Raw genomic sequence first — 18911 nt, forward strand, 5'->3', positions numbered from 1 at the left:
CAATGCAGTAATCAATAACAATGTAATACTAAAAATAACAAGGTAGAACAAAAACACACAAGATACAAAAATAAAAAATAAGAAATAAGAAGAACACGATAAAGTAAGTAAGCATACTATACACATGGTCAGTTCCAGTACCATATTAGGCATCAGGATATATGATAAACAGAGTAGCAGCAGTGTATTTGATGATTGTATGTGAGTGGAGTGGGTGTGTGTGTGTACAGTCAGTATAAGTGTATGTGCATATTATGTGTGTGAGCAAATGATGGACTGCGTGTTTGTTTGTGTGTTAGAGTATCAGTGTATGTAATGTGTAGGGCCCTGTGAGTGTGCATTGAGACAGTGCAAAAACAATAATAAAACACAAAGGTCAACTCAGATATGGGTAGCCATTTTGTTAGCGATTTAGCAGTCTTATGACATGGGGAAAGAAGCTGTTCAGGACCCTTTTGGTCGCAGACTTGGTGCTCTGGTACCGCGGTAGCAGAGGGAACAGTTGCTCTCAATGGTGCAGCTGTATAACTTTTTGAAGATCTGAGGGCCCCTTACATATCTTTTCAATCTCATGAGGGGGAAGAGACGTTGTCGTGCCCTCTTCCCAACTGTGTTGGTGTGTTTGGACCATGATAGATCCTTAGTGATGTGGACACTAAGGAACTTGAAGCTCTCGACCCGATCAACTACAGCCCCATCGATGTGAATGGGAGAATGCTCTGCCCTTCATTTTCTGTAGTCCACAATCAGTTTCTTTGTCTTGCTGATGTTGAGGGAGAGGTTGTTGTCCTGGCACCACACTGCCAGGTCTCTGACCTCTTCCCTTTAGGCTGTCTCATCGTCATCGGTGATCAGGCCTACCACCGTCGTGTCGTTGGCAAACGTAATAATGGTATTGGAGTCGTGCGCGGCCACACAGTCGTGGGTGAACAAAGGAGTACAGAAGGGGACTAAGCACGCACCCCTGAGTTGCCCCCGTGTTCAGGGTCAGCGTGGCGGATGTGTTGTTGCCTATCCTCACCACCTGGGGGCGGCCTGTCAGGATGTCCAGGATCCAGTTGCAGAGGGAGGTGTTCAGTCCCAGGGTCCTTAGCTTAGTGATGAGCTTGGATGGCACTATGGTGTTGAACGCTGAGCTGTAGTCAATGAACAGCATTCTCACGTAGGTGTTCCTTTTGTCCAGGTGGGAAAGGGCAGTGTGGAGTGCAATAAATATTGTGTTGTCTGTGAATCTGTTGGGGTGGTATGCGAATTGGAGTGGGTCCAGGGTGTCTGGGATGATGGTGTTGATGTGAGCCATGACCAGCCTTTCAAAGCATTTCATGGCTACAGATGTGAGTGCTACGGGGCGATAGCCATTTTGGCAGGTTACTTTGGCATTCTTGGGCAAAGGGACTATGGTTGTCTGCTTGAAACATGTAGGTATAACAGACTGTGTCAGGGAGAGGTTGAAAATGTCAGTGAAAACACTGGCCAGCTGGTCAGCACATGCTCTGAATACGCGTCCTGGTAATCCGTCTGGCCCTGCGGCCTTTAGAATGTTAACCTGTATAAAGGTCTTACTCACATCGGCTACGGAGAGCGTAATCACACAGTCCCCGGGAACAGCTGGTGCTCTCATGCATGTTTCAGTGTTGGTATCCTCAAAGCGAGCATAGAAGGCATTTAGCTCTTCTGGTTGGCTCGCATCTCTGGGCAGCTCGCGGCTGGGTTTTCCTTTGTAATCCGTGATGTAATCCGAGCGTCAGAGACAGTGTAGCAGGATTCTATCTTAGTCCTGTATTGACCCTTTTCCTGTTTGATGGTTTGTCGGGCATAGCGGGATTTCTTATAAGCGTCCGGATTAGTGTCCCACTCCTTGAAAGTGGCAGCTCTTTAACTCAGTGCGGATGTTGCCTGTAATCCATGGCTTCTGGTTGGGATATGTACGTACGGTCATTGTGGGGACGATGTCGTTGATGCACTTATTAATGAAGCCGGTGACTGATGTGGTAAACTCCTCAATGCCATCGGATGAATCCCAGAACATATTCCAGCCTGTTCTAGCGAAACAGTCCTGTAGCTTAGCATCCGCTTCATTGGACCACTTCCGTATTCAGCGGAACACTGGTACTTCCTGTTTGAGTTTTTGCTTATAAGCAGTAATCAGGAGGACAGAGTTATGGTCAGATTTGCCAAATGGAGACCGACCAGTGTTAGAACCTGTATCTCCTGTCCACAACAAGACTGTGTTAGGAGATAAAGCCTAGCTTCACTTTTTCCACATTTTGTTACATTACAGCCTTATTCTAAAATGGATTAAATTGTTTTTTTCCCCTCATCAATCTACACACAATACCTCATAATGACAAAGCAAAAACAGGTTTTTAGAAATCTTTGCACATTTATTTAAAAATAAAAAACAGAAATATCAAATTTCCATAAGTATTCAGACCCTTTACGCAGTACTTTTTTGAAGCACCTTTGGCAGTGATTATAGCCTCGAGTCTTCTTGGGTATGACTCTACAAGCTTGGCACACCTATATTTGGTGAGTTTCTCCCATTCTTCTCTGCAGATCCTCTCAAGCTCTGTCAGATTGGATGGGGAGCGTCACTGCACAGCTATTTTCAAGTCTCTCCAGAGATGTTCGATTGGGTTCAAGTCCGGGCTCTGGCTGGCCCACTCAAGGACATTCAGAGTCGGTCATGTGCCTTTTACTGAGGAGTGGCTTCCGTCTGGCCACTCTACCATAAAGGCCTGATTGGTGGCGTGCTGCAGAGATGGTTGTCCTTCTGGAAGGTTCTCCCATCTCCACAGAGGAACTCTGGAGCTCTGTCAGAGTGACCATTGGGTTCTTGGTCACCTCCCTGACCAAGGCCCTTCTCCCCCTTCTCCCCCGATTGCTCAGTTTGGCCGGGCGGCCAGCTCTAGGAAGAGTCTTGGTGGGTCCAAACTTCTTCCATTTAAGAATGATGGCGGCCACTGTGTTCTTGGGGACCTTCAATGCTGCAGAACTTTTTTGGTACCCTCCCCAGATCTGAGCCTCGACACAATCCTGTCTCGGAGCTCTACGGACACTTCCTTCGACCACATGGCTTGGTTTTTGCTCTGACATGCACTGTCAACTGTGGGACCTTATATAGACAGGTGTGTGCCTTTCCAAATCATGTCCAACTATTTAATTTATCACAGGTGGACTCCAATCAAGTTGTAGAAACATCTCAAGAACGATCAATAGAAACAGGATGCACCTGAGCTCAATATCAAGTCTCATAGCAAAGGGTCTGAATACTTATGTAAATAAGGTTTTTTATTTATTTATTTTTATACATTTGCAAAACCTTTTTCAAAGCCAGGTTGAATGCCGGTCTCCTGAGCACCTGCTCGTGTGATGAAGCAAGGTTACTCATCATGCAGGCGTTGTTCCAAACCACCTTCGTTATATTTACAAGACAAGGAAAACATTTAACTTATGTTTTCTCGACAGAAGCAACAAATGCTTTTACCCTACTTGCCGCATATCCTACCGTAAATACAATGGTCTAATAATGGTTTGATTATTGTTTGGCTATTGAGAAAGTTAATAACTTATTTGACACACTTTCCTGTTTTCAGAAGACAGTAATGTCAGTGAACTATTATCCTTTTCAATGCAAATCACAAGTGGCCTCCTGTTCTCGTCTCATTAAAAGGTCATTTCAGGCTAGTCCATCAAAGGTCATTTCAGGCCAGTCCAATCAATCAAATCAATGTATTTATGACAACCAGAAACATCATGTGTTGTGCATCTTTCCTAGGCTATTTATGTATTAGTTAGTTACAACATAGAATTAGGAATTATAATACTATTACTTTAATATGATCTCTATGAGCAGTGGTGGAAAAAGTACCCAATTGTCATACTTGAGTAAAAGTAAAGATACCTTAATAGAAAATGACTCAAGTAAAAGTGAAAGTCACCCAGTAAAATACTACTTGAGAAAAAGTATAAAAGTATTTGGTTTTAAATATACTTAAGTATCAAAAGTAAATGTAATTGCTAAAATATACTTAAGTATCAAAAGAAAAAGTCTGAATAATTTAAAATTCCTTATATTAAGCAAATCAGAAAGCACAATTGTCATGTTTTTATTTATTTACGGATAGCCAGGGGCACACTCCAACCCTCAGACATAATTTACAAATGAAGCATTTGTGTTTAATGAGTCCGCCAGATCAGAGGCAGTAGGGATGACCAGGGTTGTTCTCTTGATAAGTGTGTGAATTGGACCATTTTCTGTCCTGCTAAGCATTCAAAATGTAACGAGTACTTTTGGGTGTCATGGAAAATGTATGGAGTAAAAAGTACATCATTTTCATTAGGAATGTAGTGAAGTAAAAGTAAAAGTTGTCAAAAATATAAATAGTAAAGTAAAGTACAGATACCCCAAAAAACTACTTAAGTAGCAAAAATGTATGCACGCATGACTGTAAGTCGCTTTGGATAAAAGCGTCTGCTAAATGGCATATTATATTATATTATAGTATTTTAAAAGTATTTTTACTTAAGTACTTTACACCACTGTCTATGAGTTACACCAAAGATGGTGGATAAATTAAGATACAGTTGAAGTCGGAAGTTTACATACACCTTAGCCAAATACATTTAAACTCAGTTTTTCACAATTCCTGACATTTAATCCAAGTAAAAATTCCCTGTCTTAGGTCAGTTAGGATCACCACTTTATTTTAAGAATGTGAAATGTCAGAATAATAGTAGAGAATGATTTATTTCAGCTTTTATTTCTTTCATCACATTCCCAGTGGGTCAGAAGTTTACATACACTCAATTAGTATTTGGTAGCATTGCCTTTAAATTGTTTAACTTGGGTCAAACATTTCAGGTAGCCTTCCACAAGCTTCCCACAATAAGTTGGGTGTATTTTGGCCCATTCCTCCTGACAGAGCTGGTGTAACTGAGTCAGGTTTGTAGGCCTCCTTGCTCGCACACGCTTTTTCAGTTCTGCCCATAAATGTTCTATAGGATTGAGGTCAGGGCTTTGTGATGGCCACTCCAATACTGTGACTTTGTTGTCCTTAAGCCATTTTGCCACAACTATGGAAGTATGCTTGGGGTCATTGTCCATTTGGAAGACCCATTTGCGACCAAGCTTTAACTTCCTGACTGATGTCTTGAGATGTTGCTTCAATATATCCACATAATGTTCCTTCCTCATGATGCCATCTATTTTGTGAAGTGCACCAGTCCCTCCTGCAGCAAAGCACCCCCACAGCATGATGCTGCCACCCTCGTGCTTCACGGTTGGGATGGTGTTCTTCAGCTTGCAAGCGTCCCCCTTTTTCCTCCAAACATAACGATGGTCATTATGGCCAAACAGTTCTATTTTTGTTTCATCAGACCAGAGGACATTTCTCCAAAAAGTATGATCTTTGTCCCCATGTGCAGTTGCAAACCGTAGTCTGGCTTTTTTATGGTGGTTTTGAAGCAGTGGCTTCTTCCTTGCTGAGCGGCCTTTCAGGTTATGTTGATATAGGACTTGTTTTACTGTGGATATAGATACTTTTGTACCTGTTTATTCCAGCATCTTCACAAGGTCCTTTGCTGTTGTTCTGGGATTGATTTGCACCAAAGTATGTTCATCTATAGGAGACAGAACGCGTCTACTTCCTGAGCGCTATGACGGCTGCGTGGTCCCATGGTGTTTATACTTGCGTCCTATTGTTTGTACAGATGAACGTGGTACCTTCAGGCGTTTGGAAATTGCTCCTAAGGATGAACCAATTTTTTTTCTGAGGTCTTGGCTGATTTCTTTTGATTTTCCCACGATGTCAAGCAAAGAGGCACTGAGTTTGAAGGTAGGCCTTGAAATACATCCACAGGTACACCTCCAATTGACTCAAATTATGTCAATTAGCCTATCAGAAGCTTCTAAAGCCATTACATAATTTTCTGGAATTTTCCAAGCTGTTTGAAGGCACAGTCAACTTAGTGTATGTAAACTTCTGACCCACTGGAATTGTGATACAGTGAATTATAAGTGAATAATCTGTCTGTAAACAATTGTTGGAAAAATTACTTGTGTCATGCACCGACTTGCCAAAACTATAGTTTGTTAACAAGAAATTTGTGGAGTGGTTGAAAAACGAGTTTTAATGACTCCAACCTAAGTGTATGTAAACTTCCGACTTCAACTATAGTTCACTCAGGCCGTTTACCATTGAAATAAATGGTCAGTTCCGGTCTACTTAACGGGGTGGATTTCCCATAGACACCAATGCAATAGCAGCTGGGTCTGGTCTACTTAGTTCATTGACTTTTGTTGAACCAGAAAAAACAGAGAGTGGGGTGTCTCGCTTCCTCTTCATTCTCTGGTTACACTACACAATGTTTTTCTATTGAAGGTTTATGTCTTCACCCCTAACCTCTGGCCACACCCCTCCCTTGCCACTCACCACACCAGTTCCCACTCTGCTCATAAGCAACCGTTTTTCCCTCCAGAATTCCTTATCCTGTTAGTGAATGCATGGGGCGGCCATTCTGTTTTTCCTTTCCATGTTGTACGTTACTGACGAAGTGAATACCTTTTATTTGTTGGAGAATATGTGGCCAGAGGTTAGGGGTGAGGACACAACAGCCGCCTTCTTGAAAGGGTCATTGACTTGGGGATCTTGGCTGGTCTAGAATGGTCTAGAATGAGTTTGACTTCCCACTGGGCAAAAACTGTTTGAATCAACGTTGTTTCCATGCCATTTCAACCCAAATATAAAATGTGATGACTAGTGATGGGGGAAAAATCGATACAGTTACATATCAGGATATTATTTAGGACGATATATCGTATCGTTTTGACAATATCGCAATATTATTTTTGCACTAGTTGGCTGTACAGTGGTTTGCGGAAGTATTCACCCCCTTGGCATTTTCCCTATTTTGTAGCCTTACAACCTGGAATTAAAATGGATTTTTGGGGGGTTTGTATCATTTGATTTACATAACATGTCTACCACTTTGAAGATTCAAAATATTTTTTGTTCTGAAACAAACAAGAAATAAGACAAAAAAACAGAAGATTTGAGCGTGCATAACTATTCACCCCCCCAAAGTCAATACCTTGTAGAGCCACCTTTTGCAGCAATTACAGCTGCAAGTCTCTTGGGGTATGTCTCTATGAGCTTGGCACATCTAGCCACTGGGATTTTTGCCCATTCTTCAAGGTAAAACTGCTACAGCTCCTTCAAGTTGGATGGGTTCCGCTGGTGTACAGCAATCTTTAAGTCATACCACAGATTCTCAATTGGATTGAGGTCTGGGCATTGACTAGGCCATTCCAAGACATTTAAATGTTTCCCCTTAAACCACTCCAGTGCTGCTTTAGCAGTATGCTTAGGGTCATTGTCCTACTGGAAGGTGAACCTCAAATCTCTAGAAGACTGAAACAGGTTTCCCTCAAGAATTTCCCTGTATTTAGCGCCATCCATCATTCCTTCAATTCTGACCAGTTTCCAGGTCCCTGCCGATGAAAAACTTCCCCACAGCTGCTTCACTGTGGGGATGGTGTTCTCGGGGTGATGAGAGGTGTTGGGTTTGCACCAGCATTTTCCTTGATGGCCAAAAAGCTCAATTTTAGTCTCATCTGACCAGAGTAACTTCTTCCATATGTTTGGGGAGTCTCCCACATGGCCTTTGGCGAACACCAAACATGTTTGCTTATTTTTTTCTTTAAGCAATGGCTTTTTTCTGGCCAGTCTTCCGTAATTCCCAGCTCTGTGGAGTGTACGGCTTAAAGTGGTCCTATGGACAGATACTCCAATCTCTGCTGTGGAGCTTTGCAGCTCCTTCAGGGTTATCTTTGGTCTCTTTGTTGCCTCTCTGATTAATGCCCTCCTTGCCTGGTCCGTGAGTTTTGGTGGGCGGCCCTCTCTTGGCAGGTTTGTTGTGGTGCCATATTCTTTCCATTTTTTAATAATGGATTTAATGGGGCTCCGTGGGATGTTCAACGTTTCTGATATTTTTTTATAACCCAACCCTGATCTGTACTTCTCCACAACTTTGTCCCTGACCTGTTTGGAGAGCTCCTTGGTCTTCATGGTGCCGCTTGCTTGGTGGTGCCCCTTGCTTAGTGGAGTTGCAGACTCTGGGGCCTTTCAGAACAGGTGTATATATACTGAGATCATGTGACAGATCATGTGACACTTAGATTGCACACAGGTGGACTTTATTTAACTAATTATGTGACTTCTGAAGGTAATTGGTTGCACCAGATCTTATTTAGGGGCTTCATAGCAAAGAGGGTGAATACATATGCACACACCACTTTTCCGTTATATATTTTGTATAGATTTTTGAAACAAGTTATTTTTTTAATTTCACTTCACCAATTTTGACTATTTTGTGTATGTCCATTACATGAAATCCATATAAAAATCCATTTAAATTACAGGTTGTAATGCAACAAAATAGGAAAAATGCCAAGGGGGATGAATACTTTTGCAAGGCACTGTACCTGCACCAAAACTCCAGAATTTTTCCTTCATAGCTTGTTCTCTATCTTCTTTTTAAATAGGGAGCCAATTTGTTTTCAGCACTTTTATTTCCATGACTGATCAAAACTCGTTTTCTCATGGCTCTCTCTTGTCCCTCTGCAGCATGAAATTGCAATAAAATTACAGTATCGAATCGTAACACATATAGAATCATGAGAATCGCAATACATATCATATCGCACCTAAGTATCATAATAATATTGTATCGTGAGGTCCCTGACAATTCCCAGCCCTAGTGATGACGTTGAATCAACATGGAAAATTGATTGGATTTGAAAAAAGGAGCCAGGCGGAGAAGTCTGGTAGGTTGTAGGATATAGCACCTGTACTGGATCTACAGATGAAATGCTTGATTTTGCTGAACTGCTCAGGGGGGAGTTTCTACAACAGAAGCTCAACATGGGAGCCACACAGGAGCTCAGCTTAACCTTGATAGCCCATGGTTTTCAGGAGCCCAACCAGTGCTTGCACACAGAGGGCAAAGTCATCAAATGCGTGGCTATATCCTGACCTGACAGGTGGAAGGTCCATTGCTTTGATCTCCTTGAAGGTAGGGATCGGCACGAGTACTCTAATAAAAGGGTTGTATTCCATTGCTAATAATTGAGTACAAGCACTCAAAATTCATCCTCTCTGGTTAGGTGTGGGAATGTTGGACCCTCTGTTGTTCTGTATGGTCTTCTACCTGGTAGGGTTGTTGGATTGGATATACCACATGCTGGGGGCACTACAAGCTGAGGATAGGCTGGAGGAGGAGCCTGGGGCAGAGGCTGGATTGGAGGAGTCTAGGTGTGAGGTGGCAGAGGCAGAGGTAATTGGTAGGTGGAAGGCTGCGGCTACAGCCCCTGAATGGCAGCCCACTGCTGGTGGTTCAGGTGGTGACTGAGGTTGATCAGGTGTAGCTAGTGCCAACACTGGGAGGTGTGTTGGTGTGGAGTAGTGTCTTGGACTGGAATATTATATTATTATATGGATGTTATTGTCGAGAAACAGATGTCTGTCGGTCTTTAATATTAATGTCCCAACCTTTACAGTAAATATCAAAGCCGACTAAACATTATGTTGTAGTAGTTTAATTTTCATGTTGAATCAATCTTAAACACATTACTTTTTATGTTCTGATGATGTCAAATACAGTAGATGACAAGACAAGAAAGCATTCACAGCTTATGTTAGACATATTTTGAAGGTAACGATGCACATTATTGCTTGGTCATGTTGGGCCTTGGATCATATTATGTCTACACCCAAGTAAACACATCATGTAGGTCAAGTGATTATCTTATAATAAAGAGAGATATAATGTTTTTTTTACTGTTGTTTTAACATTGTACAAGTCAGCAACATGCTGTGAAAAATATTGGAGGGTTTCTGGTGTGGATGGAGTGCTTCAAAGTGGAGTGTTTGTAAGAACACTACTCACTGCGCACACCTCGTCATTTCAACGTGGGTAATTGGGTAATGTTTGGTTGTGACGTTGATCAATGAGATTACAACCTATAGTCACTCACTCAAAAAGACAGCCAAAAGTTAGTTGAATTTCTAATGTGTTATCACTATGCTTTCAACCATCTAAAAGCACAACCAAATTCCAATGGAAAAACAATGTCTGATGTTTGGTTGTTGTCACCTAAATGTATATCACTGCGAAGGGTGGCTTGGTTTTAGGTAAGGGGACCACTATAGCTTCTTTCCATTCAGCAGGAACAATGCCCTCTTGTAGAGATAAGTTAAGAATGTCAGCCAGTGGTCCGCGCTCAGCTCATATGCAAACTCCTTTATTAGTCTGCCTGGAATTTCATCTGGGCCCGCTGCCTTACGGGTTTTCACCTTCTGTAGCTTTCTGTAGACTTCCCAGGCTTGGACTGTTGGAGCAGGGCATGCTGGTAAAAAGGAGGACAGTAGAGCTGGGTGGTAAGGACTGTGCTTCTTTTGATAGTGCTTTGTTTATTTTATTTGCTGTACCATGTCTATCGTCTGTTCTAAGACCCTCTTTGTGGAAGGTTGCCTCAGTTTGGGAGAGGTTGGCTAAGTCTTTAATGTTCTTATGTCACTGGGCATAATGAAACGACATTCACTGTTACTTAACCACTGTATTGTTTAGCCTATAATAGGCCTTATAAATGTATTTTAGAATATGATAATGCCTCTATAATTTCCTCTTCGAGTTGTACAAAAGAAATAGGCTATACATTGAATGTGTCACTGCTGTCACATTATACAGCAACACCATGAATTTTCAGAATATATAATTTATATTGCCCTCCACTTAACAACAGGCATGATTCACCCATTGTAGTCACAGGAATTAGAAGGCAACATGGATTTGATGCCTCCCAGTGGAGGATAAGAGCAAACATTTGTTGCACTTCCCATCTCTCACAAGGTGGATTTTGTCTAGAAGGGATACAGCTTTTGTCAAAATGTTCTTTTTGTAGTAGGTTAAGAGAATTTACGCAGCAGGTTAGGAGAATTAACGTAACAGGTTAGGAGAATTAGGTTAAGGTTAGGAAAAGGGTTAGGGTTATGAAAAATAAAATAAAAAGTCAACTTTTGACAAAAGCTTTATCCCATCTAGACATGACCTGTCCACTGGCACTGAAGCCCTCATACCCATATATTAGACAACTACAGCAACCACAATAAGTCAAGTGTGATGGAGGGGCTTGAAAACACACAGGGCTCTTTTCTATCTCCAGTGCGAACAAACTCTCATTCCCATTTATGGTGGATATTTGTGAGGGTACTTCTATGGTGCAATGCTATTTTTCTTGTTGACCTAAATATGAGAAAAGATAATTTCTTTTTCTATAATAATGTCACTCGTATTATTTAATTTGTGTTATAAGACTGAATCCATTTCATGATAAGATTGTTTAAGCTCATGTCAGGTCTTTAATGTGTTCTATAATAATCAGTTGGTGATACAAAATGACTATTCCTATTGCAATTTAATATCCAAAGGATTACAAACACAAGAAGATTTAAAAAAAAAAAAATCTGTTAAAGGTGGGAATACTTCATATTTTGTTAGAAACTAACAATTGGTCATCTTGGCTCAGAGAAAGTATTGTATATATTCCATACACAAACATATGTTTTAGTTTCAGATGCTTGAGCGACAACTAGCTAGTACTTAGATTGACATAAGTATTGAACAAATGGCGTAAGCAGGAATTGGAGAAACTTAAATTATTTTTAAGGACAAGAGTGATGGGTAAGATAAGAATTAGCAACTGTATTTCAGGCTACATTAAGGTGTGCCAAGGAGAACCCTAAAAAACGTAACAGCCAACAAATTACAGTAAATGTGTGACATTAGAATTAAAGCCTCTGCAGCATTAGAAGAAGACAGCGATACTCACTCTTTATATGTATTATGGCTTAGGAATACACATATAAGCGCCCACCAAATTATTATTATTATTATTGAATATATTGAATATATTAAAAATGATCTAAAACAACATATTGTGTAAAAGTAAAGGTGCTGAAGGCCCATGTCAAACAGAGTGGTGATCTTGCATGGCATCAAAACATGTACCTACATACACATACATACTAAGCCCACTTTCTCTTTACTTGATAATGCATACAAATTACCACTAATGTTACAAGAAACATGTGTCAATCATTTACTGTATGATGGCCACCGTCGCCGTTTACAAAATTGCGACTTTTTAACCGAGGACGGTGGCCATCTATGTGGCAAAGACACTGGGAAACGTACAGTAAATGATTCAATATTACTACTCCATCTTTGAAAAATCAATGTAGCAACTCACTTTCCCGCACCCTGCAGCCTGGCCAGCGTTGAGCTGACAGTGACAGCAGCACGCATGCGCAGTATATCCACTGTTTCGGTGTGGGTGCTGAAGTTGGGCGGATGGAAGAAAAACACCGCCGATGGAGATTATACGGCAGGATGTATCTTTACTGTGCGATCTGACAAGCATCAACATAAAACACGTATAAAGTAACCACTATAGACGACTGACAACCAGAATTAAAAGGGTAAGATGATGGATATTCTTATGTTAAATGTCCCACGAGCTAGCACTAGCCATGCTAGTCTCAGTAGCTAGCTGCCGCCTCTTCTTCGCAGCACAGAACATGAGAACGGTCTAACGGTAGTTAGCTAGCTATACAGAAAGTGGGTGTTATTCGTAGTTTTGTTGATGCGACAATAAGCCACTATCGTAGCTTTCTATTGGTTTTGCATTATCATGTGGTGTCTTGCCATGCGGAATCAGGTTGTCTTTGTAGCTGACGTTACCTGCAATGATTTAGCTAGCTAGCTAGCTAGTTCAGATGCTTCGAATCACAGCTGCAAGAAAGAGACCATGCAAAACACTAAAGGATGAGCAGCCGGCAACGACCGCTATGATGCGAATGCTTTAGGAAGTTATGACAAACATGCATTAAAAGGTATTTAGCTCTAAAATGTACGATTATACTACAGCTCATTAGCTAACTATTATTTCTTAATGCATTTCATTTGGCAGCGAGTCAGTTTACTTGCTATTAACGAACTAGGGTTGTCACTAGTTACCACAGCCACAAAGTCAAAATTGGCTACCGGTTTATCTTAAAAATGCATGAAAATATATTTGCTTTTTGTCTTAATTTAAGGTTAGGCATAAGGTTAGAAGTGTGTGTAAGGTTAAAGGGATACTTCGGCATTTTAGCAGTGATGCCCTTATCTACTTCCCCAGAGTCAGATGAACTCGTGGATACCATTTTTATGTCTGTGTCCAGTATGAAGGAAGTTAAGAGGTCGTTACGCGAGCCAATGCTAACTAGCTTTAGCACAATTAATAGAAGTCTATGGGTATCTGCTAGCATGCTAGCAGATATCCATAGACTTCATCATTGCGCTGACTCTAGTTAGCAATTGCGCTAGCACTAGTTAGCAGCTTCCTTCAAACCGCATGCAGAGACATACAAATGATATCCACAAGTTCATCTGACTCTGGGGAGGTAGATAAGGTTGAACCAGAATTTGGCCTTACAGGAGGCGAAATTTTCTTCCATATGAAGTGGGGGAAATTTCACAATAGTGTGTGATTGCGGGCTGCAATTCGGGGCGTTCCTGTATTTGCAGGAACACCCCCCCCCCCTTGAGCATCCCATTGGTTCCTGCATGAAGCCCCCCCTTCATGCTTGTGTGACACTTGATATTATGGATTTCCCCTGATTGTCTATGCGATTCAAATGTGGGTCAAAAAGGAAATATATAAATATTATCTGAGCTTTCCAGGGGCGAAGGACATTGTCTACCGGTATCCTAACTAACTATCTACCGGTGTGGCTCCCGCCTGCTGTGTACCGGAGTCCTAGCTAGCTAACTAGCTAACTGCCCTCGCCGTCGTTAACAGAACTGCGGGAAAACAGTGCCCGACAGGCGGGGCGAAGTACACTGTCTACCGGTGTGCTAACTAGCTACCTATCCTGCCTCCCACCTGCTGTGTACCGGAGTCCTCCTAGCTCGCAAACAAGTTAGCACACAGTGTCCAATGCTCCCGCCTTCCGAACACCTACCGTCACCGTCGTTAATAGAACTTCGGGAAAGCAGTGCCTGACAGGCAGGGGCGAAGGACACTGTCTATCGGTGTCCTAGCTATCGTTATCTAGCTAGCTACCTATCCCGCCTGCTATGTACTGGAGTCCTAGCTAGTTAACTAGCTACCTGCCCTTGCCTTTGTTAACAGATCTGTGCGAAAACAGTGCCTGACAGGCGCGGCCAAAGTACTCTGTCTACCGGTGGCCTAGCTAGCTACCGTTGTCGCCTCACCTCTTCTTTTGTGGGGTTTATCGGATGTTGGCATCCAACGTTATGGTGCATTACTGCCACCCACTGTACTGGAGTGTCCCTGCCTCCTGCCTGTGTACTGGAGTCCTAGCTTAAAAATTGACCAATAGAAGTATAAAGAGGGGTTCCTGCAGATGCAGGAATGCCCACATGCAGGAACGCCCTGAATTGCGGGCTGCACCCTTCTCCAATTTCTTGAGTCTCGACATAGAACCCGTTGGATGATTGGTTGAGCCTTCTTGTGTGCGTGACGTCACAAATATGCTTTACAGAGCCGTCTGTTTAGATTGTTCGTGTCCCGGCATGAGCACTTAGCACTGACCGAACGACCCAGCTTCAGCTTGAACGGCAGATTAATTGGGAAATAAATGAAAGCCTCACCAGCTAGCTACCAATCTATTTTAGTTTCACTGTCCGATTTATATAAACAAAAAAGAGCCCACTAATTTTTATTTTTACCTTTCCACAAATGGTCTGGTATGTGTTGCTTGATATGAGCAAGTTAACCCAAATGTATCAAAGAATAGGTAATGTGTCCAAGATTAGTTAGTGGCTACTGCCTGGCCAATGATCTAGGGTGGCAGGTAGCCTAGTGGTTAAGAGTGTTGGGCCAGTAACCGAAAGGTCGCTGGATCGAATCCCCAAGCAGACTAGGTGAAAAATCTGTCGATGAGCAAGGCACAACCCTAATTGCTCTTGGAAGTCGCTCTGGATAAGAGCGTCTACTAAATGACAAAACATTTAAAATGTAAAATCTAGCTAGCTGCATTTCAGTAATTAGCTATCATCCTAAATGCAGTGGTCATTGGATAAACTAAGTTAAAGAGTTGAAAATATTTGTCTGAAAACAAACTAGTCGCAAGTTATTGTTGCCCGTAGTGTAATCATGTCTAACCAGTTGGCTAATGTAGCCTGTGTGCTCGAGCTCCCAAGGCTAGATATCTGTGTCTTTTGGCGTCTACAATTAGCTAGCTATTTGGCTACTGCATGGCCAGTGTAAGCCAGCATGCTAGCTAGCCAGCTACATTTCAGTCTGTAGCTATCCTTCTAAATGCGGTGGTTACTGGATAAACTAGCTATGAGTTGAACATATTTGGCTGAAAACTAGTAGCCAGTTGTTGTTGTCCATGGTGGAATCATATCTAACCCGCTGGCTCCTGAAGCCTATGTCTATGTCTCCATGAGCTCCCGAGTCTAGCTAACATTAGCTAGCTAGCGTTGCGAATTCGCATTTTGCTAGCTAGCGGAGCTGTTTAATAAGAAAATGGCTGATATGGCTGATATGAATCAAACACTAGCTAGCAAGCCCTCCTCTGCGACAATGTTATTGGGGTGCGGGAATGTCAAATTCGTATTTCTGTTTTATGTTAACTGTCAATGAAGGTTTCAGATCCGAGGCAATAAAAATTGTCCGCCATGTTTTGTATTTTGGTAAGGGCCCAGAGCAGGGCCTAAAATTCACTTTTTCATCCACCATCCACCAGCCACTCAGATTTTTTACCAGCCAAAATATTTTTGGGCCATAATTACTTGAAAAAACAGATGACCATGCTTAATGTTTCTAAAACAAAAAATTTATTAGTAATGTGATATATTGTTAAATTTCATTTAATTTTTTTGTGACCCGAGTCTTTTAACCAAAATATCAGATGAGTCAAAATGTTCAGCTGCCACTTTAAGGAAGGTTGTTTTGAACCGAGTTTTGAAATCAGTGTAATGTCCCGGTGGAATAGCTATGATAGCTAAGGAGATGGAGAAAATTCTGGCATTTGATTGCAAATAATGCGAAGGGAGTCGAAAAGAGAACACACAGAAGAAGGCTGTTGTATAAAACACCGGTCTCCGGATTACATCTTCAAACTAAGGGCATCCATGACAGAGAGGGAGAAGCGTTCATCTATATATACGGGTAAGAGAGTCTAGCTAGCTACATTTTCAGATATGATACGTTTCTAATTTTGTCAAACTCGTTTTAATTGCAAGTTAATGCGTATTGTTAGCTAGCTAGCTAACGTTAGCTGGCTGGCTCACTAGCTAACATTATGTGTATGATCTGTGTAGTAATATTATTCGTTTCTCAGAGCATTTTGCATTGCTAGTTATAGCCTAATGTTAGCTAGCTAGCTAACATTGAACCTAGCTAGTTGGTTAGCTTTAGCTACCAGCAGATGAATGCAGGGTAGTAATGTTATGAGTTGGGATTATGGTTCATTGTTTAGGTAGCTAGATACATGTCTAAACAAAAGACTACGCAAGTAAACATTTTACTGTACCGTTTACACCTGTGTCCTGTGCATGTGACAAATAAACGTAGATTTTATTTGATCTAGTGTGTGTTTACCAGAGATGGTAATGTGAAGAACAACATGACCTGCACCAAAGTCAAATTAGGATATAACGTTAGGCCAACGAGAGTGTCCAAGTTCTAAAATTCTCAGGTAGAGAATTTTGCCCTGCTTTTATTTCGTCACACTCACAACCGTAAGCTATTTTCTTCAATTAGCTTGCCATTAACTTGTAAATAATGATCTTGTTGAGAGTTTATTTTCCTGTAATAACAAATACAAATTAGCTAAAGTTAAGATGTTGTCTGCTATATGTTATGGTCATTATTTGTACTGGCTAGCCAGCTAACAAGCTAGAAACGAACCAAAACATTGTTTAGAAAGTTGATTTTAGTTGCCTGGTTTGCTAGATTGATAGTTACCCTAATTCATTTTAAACGGGTGGGTTTATTGGTGTTAAAATACACCAGTTATGCTATTTTGGACCACCAGGCTGCTGATGTCATGCAGCCTGTCATTGTTGTGTTTATACTTTTTCATAACGACAAGTTTGATGTCAGATGACAATAGAATATTTATGATGTCACTGCAACAACTGTCTACAAACATGTCGATATACGTAGTATAAACCAGCCTTTAGTCTTAATCTTTGGTTGTTTAGTACACTACTGTACTCACTCTGTATAGCACATGGCCTCACGTGTGAATCCTTAAAGAGATGGGTGGGGCTAAGGCTTAAGAGGGTGTGAACGATGCTGAATGGGTGTAGACAAAGAAGAGCTCTCCAGTAGGTGTACCAAAACATTCAAGGGCCATTTTCTCAGAAGTGGGGATACAAGTTTATCAAATTTCAAAGCAGAATTACTTTCCCATTGTTCCTCAACTGTAGTGTATTGATATACCATTTTCTAGCTCTGAGTCTCTACTTTTATCTAATGTAAAAACATAATTTCTAATTTTGCTACATAAGATCGAGCCAGTCAGTCACAAATTTGTCCAACTTTTATGCCTGTGCGCAGCGCCTCCAAAAATGACTATCAGCACAATGCACAAAACTCCCTAGCCAGGCAGTTTTCCTGCGTGAGGTGGGTTATAGATTGGTATTTCTTTGTGTGATTAGCAGCTATGAAACAAAACGGCAGAAATACTTTGAAAACAGCTACTGCAGCATTTCTCTGCTATAAATCACAACTCGCACATGTGCTCATACTTGACTTTAAAAACAAAATACAAATGCTACTGTGATGCTCGCACTGTAGAACCCTGCAAATTGACCACCCGCCTACTTGGCTGGTGAAATAGACATTCTTAATTTTATGCCCTGGCTCAGAGTTAATTTTATGGCCTGGCTCAGAGTGATGTCATATACTGAAGAATCCTCAACAAATCACCCGACGGATATTAATGACTGCCTCCGGGTATCCTACGAAAGGAAATTTCACTTACAGCAGACGTTGATATGGCGAATCTCCTTTAAGCCCAGGAAGCAGCCATTCTTATTGGGACAGGCAATGTAACATCCATAACGTTTTTTTTTTTAAACATGCCCCCTACATAGGATTGGCAGATTTGACATTGCTGTTGATATTGTTATATCTTTTGAGGCTGTCCTGCTCAGACCTCCAGATCAGACGAGTTGGGCAAATGCACAATGAGAGGTTGTTGGCAAAGTCTAGAGATCTGTGATGATGAGAGATCTATAGATTTATGATGTTGTATGGCACCATTGTAATCATTGACCATCAAAACATAGCCTAGGTGTAGACATAAACTTTTCTGTGATATCATGTTTGGTTCAGCAGATATGAAGGAAAATCCATTGTCAGTTTATGGCGGAATAGAAAAATTCCCTCCACGGCCAGCAGAAGTTTTTTGCGATGGCTCCATAGCTGAAAATGTTCCGGGCACCAAACTTTGCAAGTATACCAAGTTTCATGCTTTTATTAAAACTTTTTCACACATCGCCTGGACTAGTAGGCCTAACTGCCAGCCTATCACTCATACAGTAATGTTAGCGCTAATTCAAACCGTGATTTTGACTTTTAGATGTTGCTAGTCATTTGTTTCAATAAGGAATTGCAGAGCACCCCAAAACCTCAGCTCTTGATCTACTCAGAATACATCACTGAATCGGGAGGGGGCAGAGGTAAACATTGTGCTTCTTTGCCATATTTCCAAAGTCTGTCTGAACAAAGCGTTAGGGTTGCGTTGCGTGACCATTAACTTTGAGGTTATACAGAAAACAACTTTATGTTAATACGTTAAGAGCATTGAAACTCCAACTTCCTC

General features: G+C 41.4%; 1 protein-coding gene across 2 annotated transcripts in view; it reads left to right on the plus strand.

The window, feature by feature from the left end:
* Positions 1–12388: 12388 nt before the first annotated feature.
* Positions 12389–18911, plus strand: part of rgs17 (regulator of G protein signaling 17) — a 43985-nt gene continuing 37462 nt past the window's right edge. For both annotated transcript variants that reach the window (XM_041859416.2, XM_041859417.2), the window contains exon 1: positions 12389–12539. The gene's annotated coding sequence lies outside the window, so the exon portion shown is untranslated. The remainder of the gene's footprint in view (positions 12540–18911) is intronic.

This window comes from Coregonus clupeaformis, chromosome 31 (assembly GCF_020615455.1).
Source record: "Coregonus clupeaformis isolate EN_2021a chromosome 31, ASM2061545v1, whole genome shotgun sequence".
Lineage (NCBI taxonomy): Eukaryota > Metazoa > Chordata > Actinopteri > Salmoniformes > Salmonidae > Coregonus > Coregonus clupeaformis.